The 15,115-nt window shown below is 41.1% G+C and overlaps 1 long non-coding RNA gene across 1 annotated transcript in view; it reads right to left on the bottom strand.

The window, feature by feature from the left end:
• The window catches only part of LOC143695921 (uncharacterized), a 51,447-nt gene extending 37,233 nt beyond the window's left edge, over nucleotides 1-14,214 (bottom strand). Inside the window, exons 1-2 of the long non-coding RNA XR_013185375.1 lie at nucleotides 13,826-14,214; nucleotides 10,245-10,348 (exon numbers count right to left, since the gene is read on the bottom strand). This is a non-coding gene — a long non-coding RNA (uncharacterized LOC143695921). The remainder of the gene's footprint in view (nucleotides 1-10,244; nucleotides 10,349-13,825) is intronic.
• Between the last annotated feature and the right edge of the window lie 901 nt (nucleotides 14,215-15,115).

Here is a 15,115-nt window from a genome sequence, read left to right as displayed (position 1 = left end):
CATTGGTGAAAATTTGCAAGGCCAGTAAATATCATTCAGGAGAATATTTCCAACCCCATCAGCCTAATTTAGCCAATATCAGAGTCTGTCTTTGTGAGCTCCATCCACAGTGCAGTCATTTTTGTGTCATCTTCTCTATTTTTAGTAGCAATCCTAACTGCAGAATTATTTTGGCTAATAAAAATAAAAGGCAAAAAATTGTTTTCAGAAAGCCTTGTGTTTGTGGACAAGTCAAGTAGTGTGCAAGGAGGTAATGCTAACACAGGGCTGTTTCTTCTGGCAGCCTTACTAGCCTAGTCCATAAAAATGAAGGCTGGGCATTTCAAGAAAGTGCTCGTCATGCACAGAAACAGAGAGAGGTATCTGCATGAATTCCAAAACAACAAAGCACATTTGCATCTGGCATCTGGTGTGAGCAGAGGAGTTCAGATCTGCCTGCCCTGCCTGCAGACATGAATCCTGAGTTGTTTAGGAGCATCTATCCCAAACAGATAAATTCCCACCCAATCGGCTCAACTACCTTAAAACCTATTCACGGGCTGTGTAGAATCGGTTGCCAGCCTGACCTAGTTGTCAAAATGGTGTCTCACGCTAAGGCTGTGTTTGTTACCACACATTTGTGCTCCTGGGGAATTCAGGATACCTGCTTCATAAGCATGACCAGATAAAATGGTATGTTTTTAATTAGGAGAAAAAAATAACAAGACAACAGACATCTGAGGGGAGTTTTGGTGAAAGCTAAATTGATGATGAAAAGCTTTCACTCTTTGAAACCACTCAATAGCCAGGTGTTTTCTAGTGGTTCTTCAGTGCATTTCACTGCTGCATGTCAGTGTTACTTAGCACTATCACATTTACATCAAGTCAAATGCTGTAACGCAGAGAGTATCACCATAAGGAATGAAATGTGTCAGCCTGCATACAGGGATTCTTGGGAAATATGTGCCTTTCAACAATCCTGCGGCTTTTATACAAATTCTTCTCACATGTTTGCTACCCTAAAATTCACAGGTAATTACAATGGGATGAATAATCCACATTAATCAGGTAAGCAGGTATTTGAGATCCAGCACCTCTCCTATCAGACAATGCACACGAAAATACAGTAATTGAAGCTGCTGAGAGAATTCCCCACTGACAATGTCTATGTAAATCCACTGTAAAGAATAATTCTACGATTATGTAAAATTTGAACAAGTCCTTTTATCTTTAAAAGAATGCTGCACCTTATTTCACTTAGCACACCAATCTGGAGGCCCACAAAGTAAGAAGCAAATTGTCACAGGGTCCAATCCTATGGGATTCACAGAGCCAAAGCCATTGCTAGTGTAATGCCGGTGACTGCTCTTTAGTCCGGTTGTCATCTTCCTGCAGAAAACTCCTCTGAATTAATGTAGCATATCCATACTGGGCTTCACAGCACCCTAAAGCTCTTCATCTCCCTCTACCCCTCTGCCACCCCACATCTCAGTATTTCTTCCTGTAATGTTTTTTATAGCTTTACTCTAGCAACTTTCTGTTTGTATTTTGGTTATTTTTCTATGGTCAGATTCTCACATTGTATCAACCTAGCTCAAGTCTTAAATGACACGGAAGGGTCAGTATGCTGTAGCCCTATTCTAGTATGCACCCTAGTCTTAGCAGAGTCCCCCTGACATGGGAAATTGTCAGCAGGGTGCATATAAACCCCCTGAAATGGGACAACAAAGGGAGCAAGCGAGTCAGGATCTTTCTAAGCTTCAGCAGAGAAAAATGCCACAGGAAATGGCACTTAAAGGGACATTCCTGCTGACTAGGGAACTCAGTCTTGAAACTCATAGCTGACCTTTTGTAGAATTTGAGGTCCTCCTTACGGGAAGGGGAGGTCAACATCCTGAGCCCTTAGCCTACTTAGCCTACTAGGAAGAGAAATGTGAAAAGGGTTTCCCCTCATTGTCTGAAGGTATGTTCATCTCTGCTTTTCATCTCTCAGGCAAATGCTGTTGTTTCTTCATGCTGTGCTTTGGGAGCTTGTGTTGAACATCTGGTAGGCCACACAGAGGGGTTGTGAGAGGCAGATAGTTATTTGGTTCTCTGTACTTCACAGTATGATCTTCCCTGGCAGCGGAATTTGGATTTTCATCCTGTTTGAGTGAACATTCATGTAATGTTGCAGTGTGATTTCCTGTTTCACCTAACCCAACCCCCTCAGGTGCGCCAACCTTTCCCATCCCCCTTTTGCCCTCCTGCCTAAGAGCTGTCCATCAATCTTAACATTCCAGCAAGGTGTCATGTGGTTGGCAGATTCCCTCAGGTCTGGGCTCATTGGCCTGTCCAAGTGTCTGTATCCTTGAGCCTTCTCCTCCTCACACCTGGTTGGCCCTCACCTGTCCCACCCCCTGTCCCCGGGGCTTAAAAGGACACGAGACCATGTGGTCGGGAGGTCTATTGTGAGCTGTTACCCCATTCAGAGGTCTACCATGCTGAAATAAAACTCTGGATTAAGTCTCTATGATAGAACCCGCTCCTTTTCTCTTCACCGTCGCCTGAACCTTTTCCACCAAAGGTAAACTGAGTTCCTACTTTGCCTGGATTTGTTCTGAGTGCCCAGCTGCAGCACCCAGCCAGCCAAAGGTATCTCTGGGGTGAAACAGCACAGCTGCTGCCTTTGGTCCAGCAGCAAGGGCTAGACAAAGCCAGGCACGACACAACCAGAAACATCGGCACTAATATTCAATAATGTAACACTGACAAATTGTGCTCTGTTGTTCTTGCTCTGTGTGCTGTAACTGCAGGCCTGGATGTGACTTGGGATGATCCTCCCAATGTCTAGCATGAATCACAAGCCATGATTCATGCTAGACATTGGAGGACCTTGCAGGATTCTGCCACGGTCAAACAGGAACTGTGAGGTTCTAAACATTGCATATAAGAGATGCAGTAACATTTAGAAAGTTTTCTGTCTAAAGCCTTTTCCCAGAAGCAGTGTGCCACACAGGAATGAGGGAGTGTGATGCACTGGAGTGATATGTCAAGTCCAAATATTCTCTTTCTTTCCCTGGCAGCCAGCTTGCTGAAGCTGAGTTCAGGCCAGAGGATCACAGGATGGGTAAGGCTGAAGGTGCCACAGTGCCAAGTGTTCCAAACACCCTGAAAAAGCAGGGTCATCCTAGAGCACATCCCACAAGGTCAGTTTGTATCACTAAGACCAGTCAAGTGTCCTGCCATTAATTCTGCAAGTCCTGGGCAAGGAGACAGGGAAGAAGCCTCACTTCTCTCTTGACATGAGTTTTCCAAGAGAACTGTCTGTAGGAGGAGCACATTCCCTCACCGTTGAAACGGGGGCAACATCTGATCCCTCATGAGACCGTGAGAAACAAATTGAATATAAAGCTAATAAAACAAATCACAACTTTGTTGAAAGGCACATGAGCAGTTCCCAGACAGATTCTCACTCATCATCCTAAAGTTGCCTTTTAATCCATGACCTTGCTATAATAGTGTATATCTGTCAGTGATTGTCCCATGAACTTGCACTGGTGAGTATCCCATATACCCTGGATATACTATGTGTAGTATTCCATGTAGTCTTTACTGGGCTAGAGCCTAAAACCATCTTGCACCAAAAAATCATCTCTCTTTTTCACATGTTTTCAACTTAACCATCTTAGCTACAAGTTATGATGAAGAAAAAAAGACAGAGAGAGAAACTGTGGTGCTGTGGTAATAACTGAAGTTTCTTTAGTAAATTGGGGGAATTGTTCTGGATTTACAGTGACAAGACTAAGACAGATATCTCATCAGAGAGCAGGTTTGTGAAGAAGAGAAAACTCACCAAGAGAAAACACTGGGGTGGACATATTTCTCTCAGAACAATACCAATCATAAGCCTAAAGGATTAAACACATGAGCCAAAATGGCATAATCTGGCTAGGGACATGGGAACTGGAATCAGTGGCTATATTCAGCTACATAACAGCACAGATAGGCCCCATATTTTCACACTGACACACTGTATGCTGCAGCACATTTCTAGCTGGACTATGAAAACAAAAGAAGCCCTGAAAAAAGCTGAGGTTTGTAACAGAACTATCTGACTACCTTTCACCAGGGACTGGCTGCTGGGATGTTCTGTAGCAGCAGCAGCAGCATTGGCGACTTCTCCAGCTTCCCGTCTTTGGACTAAGTATGCATAATGACATATGACTGCAGCAGGGCTTGAATGATGCAAGGCATGCGATAACCCACTGCCCAGTGCCTCTGCTATCCAGGCGGTGCAGGCTGCGCTGCGCGCACGCTGCAGTGCCATTCCTGAGCTCTCACAAACAATAATCAGGTCTCTTACAGCCAGAAAAGCCCGCCAAGGCCAGCAGTGAAAAAATCACAGCAACACAAAATAGATTAAGCATATTTTTTATCCTATTTTTGAAAATTTTCCTTTCCCCATTTCTGACTCATCTGCAGCCTGAGTCTTTTCATCTTCCAGCCGGCTACAGAGATCCTCTGGGAAAGGGAATAGTTACACACGCACAGCTTCTGCTTCTCTCTCCCCTGCAACAAATAAATACCCTCAAGCCCTTCAATTTATTTCAGAGTCATCAAGCACAGTTTAAAATTTAACCTGGTAATGTATTTTTAAAGGGATTCTTATGTAAAGTTTGTGCATGTGTGTACATGCATGTTTGTGTGCCTGCAAGTATTTCTTCCTTCTGTCCCAGACAAAGCCATCTCCATGCAATTTGGTTAGCAGCTTCCCTGAAATGACTGTAATGCCCCTGAAGTGTTCAGGCATCATAAAATCCTCATACCACAGATGGACCAATTTTGGAGGCAAGAGGAGATCTCTGTGTGTGTGTGTGTGTGTGTGTGTGTGTGTGTGTGTGTGTGTGAAACTCTTTCTGGGCCTAATTCATATGGGCAGCCAAAATGGGTAGGTTTATCAGTAACGTTAGATTATTTTAAAAATTGTTTAGCTGCTATAATGACAGCCAGGCATACCTCTATATTGCTTTCTCTTACCAGATGTTGCAGAGTGAAAGTGTTTCTAGTTTTGTTCCATGTTTTCTAGCCTGTTTTTCGACACTTATTTCCACTTATCATTCTCCTCCTCTGACTCTGAATTCTTCTGCAGTCCTTTTGCAGGGACTCATCCATGAGGATACTAACTTGCATCTTTACTGCTTCTAAATTTCAGCTTTCCCTTTTACTCTGCTCTATTTCCATATGTCATTTTCCTTTTCTTCCTGTCTGGGAGTTGCTGTACCTAACTCTGTAAAGCATTATCTCCCCATCTCTCTAAAGTGTTTTGTGGTACTTTGTGTGAAGGATGGCATATAAAAATAAATTGTATTGCACTGTATTTTTGGACTGGCATCTAATCTTTACTGAGCTCATTCAGCCTATTTCTGAAAAACATTGGATCTTAAAGACTCTTCTGATCCAATGAATCTTGATGACTTTTCTGATCCTAGAGAAAGACTTCCTAATTTTCAAGTCATCTCCTGACACTAACATAGAGATAGAAGTCAGGAGAGTACCTTGAAAAATAGGGTTTGGCAGAAAAATATTCCTGGAACTCTTCCTTGTCTATCCTGTGTCTTAACCTCACCTCTGGCCTCCACCCCACATTTTACTTGCAAATGTCCACCATTATGAGCGCAGAGGTGGGGGGAGCGGGGAGCAGGCTGATGGCGTTCGGCACTCGTAGCGAAACAATCCAACAGCTTGCTTATGCATCTATTTGGCTTAGGATGGGAAATTAGAACAGCTTTAATCTGCTAGCAGCATCAAGCAGGGAAGCACTCCCTGGAGTGAAAGCGTTAGGAGTATCACAGCAGGGGCTGATGAGAGACAGCCTGCCATGGTGTCACAGCAAGGCAGTTGCACTCGACGCACAAAAATCTGGGGTGCTAAGAAGGACCCAGGTACCTGGCTCGGAATTGTAGGGGGAGGGAGAATAAACCTTTGTACTGGGGTCTTCTGCAATAGGAAAATGCTTTCAAAGACATGCTCCCACATTACTGTCTTTGCTCTTCCCCCACTTTTACCCTGTCACATCAAGAATTTAGTCCCTTTTTATCAACCACAATACACATGTGCCATCCTAGTCTGTCATGAGGGCCCATTTGACTCAGAGAGCTTCAGCATACGTATAGCCATGTGAAGTGGTCAGGATTTGGCCTGAGTCTGGAAAACACAGGGAGCAACAGCCATACCTTTGCATTTGTTATGCAAAGCCTGGGTATGTTTGCTTTCTACTCAATAAACCTATTCATAATAATTGAAGGGCAAGACCTGAGTTACTAAGGAAAAATATAGGGTGTAGGGATCTTCCTTGCTTGCACTGAGACTCATTGAACTTTGCAGGACTGTTCAAATGCCTGGAAATTTGAGGGAGATCTTTAGCTTGTGTCTTACTGTAAAAGCATCAAATTTGAGGAATTCAGTGTCCTGGAAAGTTGTCCTGCATGATCTGTTTGTTGCATTGGTTCTTTGTCACAGACAGTGCCCCTGGAAAGTAACTCTTCCTTACTTGCAAATGTGCTTTACTGCAGCTTGACTGTACTCTGTGGATACACATGGGAATGTAAAGGTAGGTGTAGCACATACATTTACAAGGTGAGAGCTGAGACCTGTGAAGACAGCAAGACATATTAAGATCTTACAAAAGCAAAAAACATTGAATTTTGCAGTATAAGATATGCACCAGCTGAAAACTGGAGCTAAGACCCAGTGGCAAGAAATGCCTATATTTTGTTGTTTATTTTTTTTCTTGTGTATTATATTTGTAATGTATTAGGACAGACCAACACAATAGTAAAGTTTAGGTGGGAACTTTGGCCAAAGTTGATTATTATCCACTTTATGTATGTGTCTGGAAACAGAAGGTATCATTGACTCTGTCTTGTGTTCATAGATGGTATTTTCCAGTCTCCTTAAAGTTTCTATTCTTGTTGGAAATATTGGGATGTTACCAACAGTCATAGCTCTGCCATTCTTCATTGCTGGATGTCAAGAGCAGCTAGGACTTCAATTGTAAGCACAAATGCTTTTTAATCATTCTGTGTTCCTGTGAACATCAGACCTGGAAACCAGCTATCAGACAGTCTGTAGCAAAACCTCATTACCTTGTCCAACCTCACACAGGTCTTATATGTCCTACTTCTTGGAATGTGTGCAAAATTGTGCTCATGTTTCTTGGTCTCTTCTCTCCTCATTTCATAGCTGCTGACAGCTGTTTCCTCCTCAGCTAGTTATTTGGAAATTAATCTGAAAGTGAAAAGACTACCTGCTTCTAAAGCCTCCCTCTACACAATGCACCCACAAGGTCTCTGAAGACAAATAGTGATTCACTGTTCTTGCAGTTCTCTGAGGGTGATGTGGAAGGTGGGAAGTTTGCTGTTCATATTCTGAAAGCATCAGGTGCTTTCTGCTCTCTGCATGGGCCAGCAACCATCAAACTAACATGTAGTGAAGAGTGTGTGTGCATGGCTAAGTGGGGAATGCAGGCAATGCCTCTTTCATCAAAGAAGGTCTAGATGCTTGAAAGGGTTAGAAAAAGCTCCTGGAGAATGATAGCTATGGAGATTTTATTCTTGTTCCTTAGCAGAGACAACAGGGATTGGTGAGGTTAAGTATAAATCTCTGCAAAGTTATTTTAGTATACTGTACTATCAAACTGTCAATAGAAGAGCATGTCTTGTGTAAAATGGACTTAATGCATCAACTGTATGGTGTGGAGGCAATTTCAGCAAGCTCAGAAGAGGTTACCTGCACTAGAGAGTGGACAGCTTTCTCTTTAGAGCTGTGGCCACTGCTGCATGCAGAAGCATGGTGGAGTGAGTGTTTTCCAAATGACTGGAGCACTCTTGAAAATGAAAGCTCAGACAGTTCTCCTTCAAGTGGCTTGTACAGATTAGTTCTAGGAAAAAGCAAATGGCTCAAACTGGCCTGCTCCTAATGACTGGATGGGTGAAATGAGGAGAAATGAAGAAAAAGCTAGCATTTAGCAGTGTCATCCCGGTCCCAAATGCTCATAAATACTTTTGGAGATGCACTTCAGCATCTTTCAGAGACATTGTCATCATGCTTTCAGTGAAATCTCTGAAACTCCATCCCAGTCACCAAAATAATATCACTTAGAAAAGATATTTTTTTAAATATTTTAACAGCTCATGTGCAGTATTTCTAAAGATTAATGACACAGAAGACACAGTTCATTCTCTTTCTCTGTAAAGGAGTGAGTAAATAATACTGATCATTAACACACAATATAAAATAAACTAGAAGTGCAGAACACCATAGCTGCTTAATTTTTTTTTTGTTTTCTGACTGGTTTTAGTATTGTGGGATGAACCTAAAACTGAAGAGCTCTTGCTTTGATAGTTTTCCAGTTTCCAAAAGGACAGAGGTAACTATTTTTACATCATTTCCAAGGGTGAGTGAGTGCTGCCACTGAAGTTCACAGGATCACAGAATAGTTAGGGTTGAAAGGGACCTCTGGACATCACCCAGTTCAGTCCCCTACAACCTACATCATAACATTATTAAACAAATATACTATTCATACCATCAGGAAAAAACTGGTTTTTGGAATTTGAACTGATATGATGACCTTATCCACTGAGAAATTTCATAGCAGTGGTAAACTTCTGCTTTAATAATGTTTATACAATCTTCTCCCCCCATCAATGAATTTTACCAGGTTGAATTCTTAGGAGATCTAGCTCTGACCAGGTTTTCCTATGCAACCTTCTAAACTCTCTTCCCAATAAAGTTCTTGCACTCCTGAATGGTCTAAACAAAGTAATTTGGATCATAATTTGTGTGTTTATAATACCCACAAACCATATTTCTCCTTTCGTTTGAAATATCTTACCAATCTTATGAATCTTTTATGCTATCTTTTATTGTACTGCATTTACATGCTTATAAGTTTCAGATTTTAAATTAATAAAGGTCGTAAAAACACACCACCGAGTACTATATCAAAAAGTAGTTAATACTTTTTGTAAGTTAAATCTTGTGAAATCAACTAGGCTCAGCTCTTCAAATATATTCTCTACCTTACATGTAGTGATGTTAGTAGGAAGGCTTGTATCCACCTTCAGCATCCAATGCAAATGCTCTGAAGTTAGTAGAAAGACCCCATGTTGGTGCCAGCAAGCTGTGGTTCAGCCTGTCATTGCTGGAGAGCAATAAATCCACCCAAGCAGATGTGTCTGAATCAGGAGACCAAGCATCTATAAGGACCTCTCCATCTGGTTCTCCACAGTAGACATTCCTTCACTTTGTCTCTTTTTCACAGGGAACATCAGTGGTATCCATGGTTGTCACTTTGTACTTTGTTTTATGATCCCTTTGTAGAGTGGCTCATATGCTAAAGCCAGACTGAAAGCAACCACGTGTGTTTGACTTCACTCAGCAGTGTGAGAGTGTGAATCCTCAACCAAGCATCACCTTCAAAACTGCTATTGAGTAATTAATCTGTAATAGTGCAACTGGCAAGCAAATAGCTTTAATAAAGGAATTTGCAGTTACATGTTCAGAAAACAGTGAATGATTTATTTTACTCAAAGCTGAAGGCAAATAATCTTTGACTAGACGATAAGTTACCTAGTTGGAATAGGAGATGTTTTAGGACTGAAAGAAATCTTCTTATTGTTTTCATCCAGTCAAGAGCCCAAACTTACATCAGAAAATAATTAAAGAAATACCAAAGACTGGAGCCAATTTGGTTGAGAATGGACAGGTGCTGTATGATTTATTATCAGCTAAGGTACTGTTCTCTGCTGAGTTATTGTATTTGTTATTATTATTGACTTTATGCTTTGAAAGAAGTAAACCTTAAGCTCTAGAAGTCTAGGGTGGAAGCTGACCGTCTGAACTCTTTTTGGTCAGAGTAAACAATTTGCCCAGGTTCTGTATGTATCTGAACTCTTTTTGGTCAGAGTAAACAATTTGCCCAGTTTATGTATGTATCTGAACTCTTTTTGGTCAGAGTAAACAATTTGCCCAGGTTCTGTATGTATCTGAACTCTTTTTGGTCAGAGTAAACAATTTGCCCAGTTTCTGTATGTATCTGAACTCTTTTTGGTCAGAGTAAACAATTTGCCCAGTTTCTGTATGTATCTGTTGTCTCACTGAGCCTTTCTTCTGTCTCTAAGGCCTGACCATGGCACAGAAAGCATTGTTTTGCCTGTTGGATTGAATGAATTCAAAAGAACTACAAATAAAATGATTCTATATCACCCAAGAGGACTTACCTCTGATAGTGTTCAGGCTGCCCAGCGTATGTAGCAGCCCACAGCAGAGTGCTCCTCCTGGCTAAGCCATTCCTCTGAACTCATGGAGTGTCCCTGGAACAAAGCTTGTGACAATATGACAAGGAAAATGTAAATGTACATAATTAATGTAAACATTCTTTTATTTCTCAGCAGTAGGCTTCTTGTCGGAACTTGCATCCTGGTCTCAGGACAAGAAGCACTGGTGGAGATGCAATGAGTTGACTACCCAAAGCTCTGAAAAAACTCTCCACACAACCCACGTCTTTATAAGAGACAGAAATCACAATGTCTTGTGTGCATCTGCACACCACATGGGGCTTGGGGTATTTAATTTGGGTTGTACACACAACACTTACACTGCGTATCACTGAAATAAAGTGGGTAGCAGTCCTAGTGAAACTCACTGTAGAAGGCTGATTATCAGGTTATCTGGACCAAAGTTAATCAGTACCTGAGGTGGTAAACATTCCCTGTGTTTACTTTAGTTCTCTTACTCTTATATTGATCTACTTGTAGTTTTGCATTTGTGGTCCTTGAATTTGTGGAATCATTGCATCATTTTTCCCCGCTTTCTTTGCTCATATGTTGAGTAGGGCTGTACACACTCCTCTATTTTAATAAAATTTTCTCATTTTATCAGCTATGAAGTAGGGAAGTGGTGAATATTCTAGGCCTTGCCAGCAATCATTTAAGATCCTGTGGCTTCCATGTTCATTTGACACCAGCACAGTTGAAATTGTCATGAACATAGAGCTGGCATACACACAAAATACAATCTCTGGTGATCAACCAGCTGAACGTTCAGCTGGGGTCTGCTGAATCTGAGACATTCAGGAAGGAAAAAGCACAGAAGCAAAGAAGATAGTTCTTATTCAGTTTTGTTCACCTGGGTTTTCTCTGTGCAAACTACATGTTTTCCTTTTCATCCCAGGGTAGGCAGAAAGTTTATTTTGATGATGAGGACCTTGTTGTATATACTGGTTAGTATGGACAGGGCAATTATCACTAGGACAACCCAGCCAGTGTTAACAGTCCCAAGCAAGTTTTTATTTACATAAACTGGTGACATCCAAAAAGTGCCCTCAGTCACTACCATTGATGTAAAGTCCTTTAAAGCTCAAAATTCAAGGACCTTTTTCATTCTTTTTGTGTGACTTGTGACACTGCAGAACAGAATCAGGAATCTGGCTATCATCTGGATTTCATTTCACAATCTATATATTCCAGCACAAATAGTCACCACCAAGAAATCCATTACAAATTCATGTCCTGTAGAGCTTCATTGTTGTACTGACAACATTTATCATGAGCTCTTTGCAAAATCATATGAGATTTCATAACAGGTGTCCACTTCACACAGGTCATCACCACTGTGGCCTGTGTCAAAATCCATTATACAATAGCTGAAAGCTGTACATATGTGTTGCCAGCTACCTCCTCTTGCAATGTGTGGTGGAATGCAGTGAGAGATAAGCAGGAGACACAAAGTTTAGATCTGAATTTTCCTTTGCATCTGAATTTCATCCTCAAAGGTGAAAAAGAGATGGCAGCACTGAATGCAGAGTTCTATTTTCAGTCAGCCTTCTGTTGCAATACAAAGAGATTTAAAAAAATAAAAGTACCATGAACATAGAGTTTAAATAAAAATCCAACACATTATATTATTCTTTAGTGGCCACTTTTAAGCAAAACATAACCATATAAAATTCTACTCATTCTTCCTGAATTTTGTTCCAGTCTTGTCAGACTGGGCCTACTTGATGTGTAATGAGTCTCTTATCTGACATTTCCTATTGTCCCTAGTGGTTGTAAAATCATTACTCCCGAGAAAACAAAGTTTACATGTTGATAAGTGGTGAAGGGAAGAATAAGACTGTGATGAGAAACTGCAGCTACTCTTCTCACTTCTCTCTCATGCTCTGTCTCCAACAGGAATAATTCACATTCTTGCAATTTAGAGAAAAGTTTCCGAGTCCTCTATTTGGGAACATATTTCAGTTTCTCCTGGGAGGTGAAAGCAGTTTGCTGTGAAATGCTTCAGACTCTCACAGTGACTGATTTTCTGCTTCCTTCTCTTGGGGTAGAATCAATGACGGTGGGGTAGGTTCCAAAAAATTTATTGGAATAGGAAAAAAAAAAGACAAAAATAGTTGAACCCATTTAATAGCTGTGATATCATTTTACTGGCTTCCCCTGTCTGCAGGGCATATGTCAGTGGTTGATTTTGTGCTTGGAGCACCAAAGGAATGGTCTTTAAAGGCTTTTTCCATCCCAGTATCAAAAAGAGCACCCCAGAGACAGCTGTCCCTGATGTGATTAACCACTGAAATGGTACTTGCAAACAGGGTGATGAAAACCTCTGAAGTCTGCAATAAAGTGACGAGGCTCAAAGTCACCTTGAGACAGGGAAAAAAAGATTCCTAGAATTGGGAGAAAATATGTGCATTATTTATATGAAATACATTCCAATAATATATTAAATGTAATATTGGAAACTATTTTTATTACATTGAGCAGTTTTTTAAAAATGGATGATTTAAAATGATTTAGCTTAAAATGGGCATATAAACAGTGCTTAGGTTCTGAAGAAAGGAACATTGATTCATTTTCTCCAGGTTCTTAATGCACACATGTATTTGCATTGCATTGCCTATGCAAGAAAATTATTTGCTAAATTAGCAAACAATACTTGCTCTGTCAAATCCAGTTTTCACATCTTAACTTTCAGTGATGGTCTTTCCCAATTGGACCTGCATCATCTCCTGTTATCATAGACATCAAGGAAATATGTTTTGGAGTACATCATGGCATTCAACAGGCTTTGGCTTCCTCAGACCAGTAAAACTCACAACTGAAAGTATTTTTCCACCAACCACCACAGATTGAAAGCAGGGCTCTACGTCCTTGAGAGCTTCAGATGTACCTAATTGTTATGGTGTCATACAGAAAAGGAGGGACCACTATCAAAATTTAGAGATAAAAAAAAAATCTCGGTAAAATGATGAAGCTCAAGGAAAAGTCAATTCTGGTGATTCATGGTGTAAATATCTGCATACCACTAAAAATGTACCTATCCATTTTTTTCCATTATATAAAGGGCAGGCAAAAAGCAGTTTCCATTATTCTGCCTCAGGGATCTTGCAAAGAAAAAGCTTTCTTTCTTAAAAACATGTCTCATGAATATTATTTGGGAAAACAAATACTATCAGCACACCTAACCTACCCAGCTTAATGGGTCTTCTGTCAGTGAACCTGACATTTAACACCAACTCGTTTTGGATATTCCAGTTATCCACCTCACAAACAAACCAAGCTAAAAGATCCCAAGAAAAGCACTATTTTGCAGAAATGAAGCCCATCTGCTTCTGCCTGTCCTTGTTGCTTCCTTTGGCTGTAGCATGAGAAAGTATCTAGTATCTCTGCTGCCCCACTGCCCTGCAGACCAAACCCATCCCAAGAGCTTGGGCAGTGACCCTGGGACAATTGTCCTGCTGGCAGCAGCTCTGTGACACTGCGCCATTCCACCTACACCGGAGAGAAAAAAAAATTGTTTTCCATACCTCAAGCAGGCAGAGGCAGTCGGTTTGAATAGCTGTACTTCCTCAGTGTAGATGAGAAAAAAAGGAAGAGAAGAACCAAAAATAGCACCTTCTCTGAGAGCGTGCAGGGCTCGATTCTTCCACAGCGCGCTCTATCAACCCCGCTCCACAAAATGGCAGCTGGCTGGCAGGCAGCAGCCTCCAAGAAGGATGAGGTGATACTCCCTGGAAAATTAAATGACTGGTATGGAGCTGCAAATCCTGCAGTGCTGGGTCCCAAAATGTTGGCTCAGGGTGGGGTGAGGTGTAGAGGGAGTGTTGTCATGCAGGGCTGGATAGCCTCAGGGACATTTGCACGGGAAAGGAAGGAGATGTGGAGCTGGGATAGGATCATGTGTGTTCTGCTCTGAAGTCTTGCAGCCCAGTGCTTTTAGAGCAGTACATTTTCCCTGCTCCAGCTCCTGAACAAAGCAAATTAATGAAGTGCCATTAGTTGACTATTTAACGTTTCAAGTATTTTCCCACCTTACATGTATTTTTTTAAAGCAAATCTCAGACGCAACCAAAAGGCACACTAAACTTTTACCCACTTTTTGAGCAAATGAAAAGTGCAGAGGGTGAGGGAGAGAAAAGCAAAAACATTTTCAGTTCTGTTTGTGTTTTAATTAAATATAATGGGTCTGTTTCCAAGATTTACACCAATCTCTTTTTCAAAGTGGAAAATGGCACAAATTTCGCAAATTCTCTCTTAAAATGACCCTGAAATTAATAAGCCTGTGATGTTGATGAAGTGTTACAGATTTTTATTAGGCAGGATCTGAACAGCTTTTATTTCATGCTCTTATGTCTTCATACCTGTGTTGGGTGCAGCTCTCAATGTGAAACTCTGAACTCAGTAATTATAGCTAAAAATTGTGACAGAAGGTTTTAAATTTCAGAGCAAAAAGAAGCAGAGAAATATGCCACGGCCATATGAGAGACACAGTCATTTTGTCTTTGCTTGAGAAGTCCCAATGAAAAGATGAAATTGCACTTGGGTTAAAAAGAAAAAAAAGTAGGAGCAAAATTTGGCCCTGGTTCTTGGAAAATCTGCCCTTAATTTAGCTGAGAATAAGGATGCCTCCTTTCTAAATGAATGGGGTATGGCAAATTCGCTGGTGTGAGAAGAAGCTTGTATAACATTTGAGCTACTGGGCAATATATTCTCTGCTAAAAAAAATCTTACAGTGCCTCCTTAAGTGCAAACAGAGGTAGCCAGCAGACAGTGTACAACATGTGTAACTCTGGGCACTGAGAACTTTGTGAGTCTGC

This window comes from Agelaius phoeniceus, chromosome 1 (genome assembly GCF_051311805.1).
Source record: "Agelaius phoeniceus isolate bAgePho1 chromosome 1, bAgePho1.hap1, whole genome shotgun sequence".
In the NCBI taxonomy this organism is placed as follows: domain Eukaryota; kingdom Metazoa; phylum Chordata; class Aves; order Passeriformes; family Icteridae; genus Agelaius; species Agelaius phoeniceus.
The sequence above is the reverse complement of the archived record's forward strand: the minus strand, read 5'-3'. Positions and strand labels throughout refer to the sequence as shown.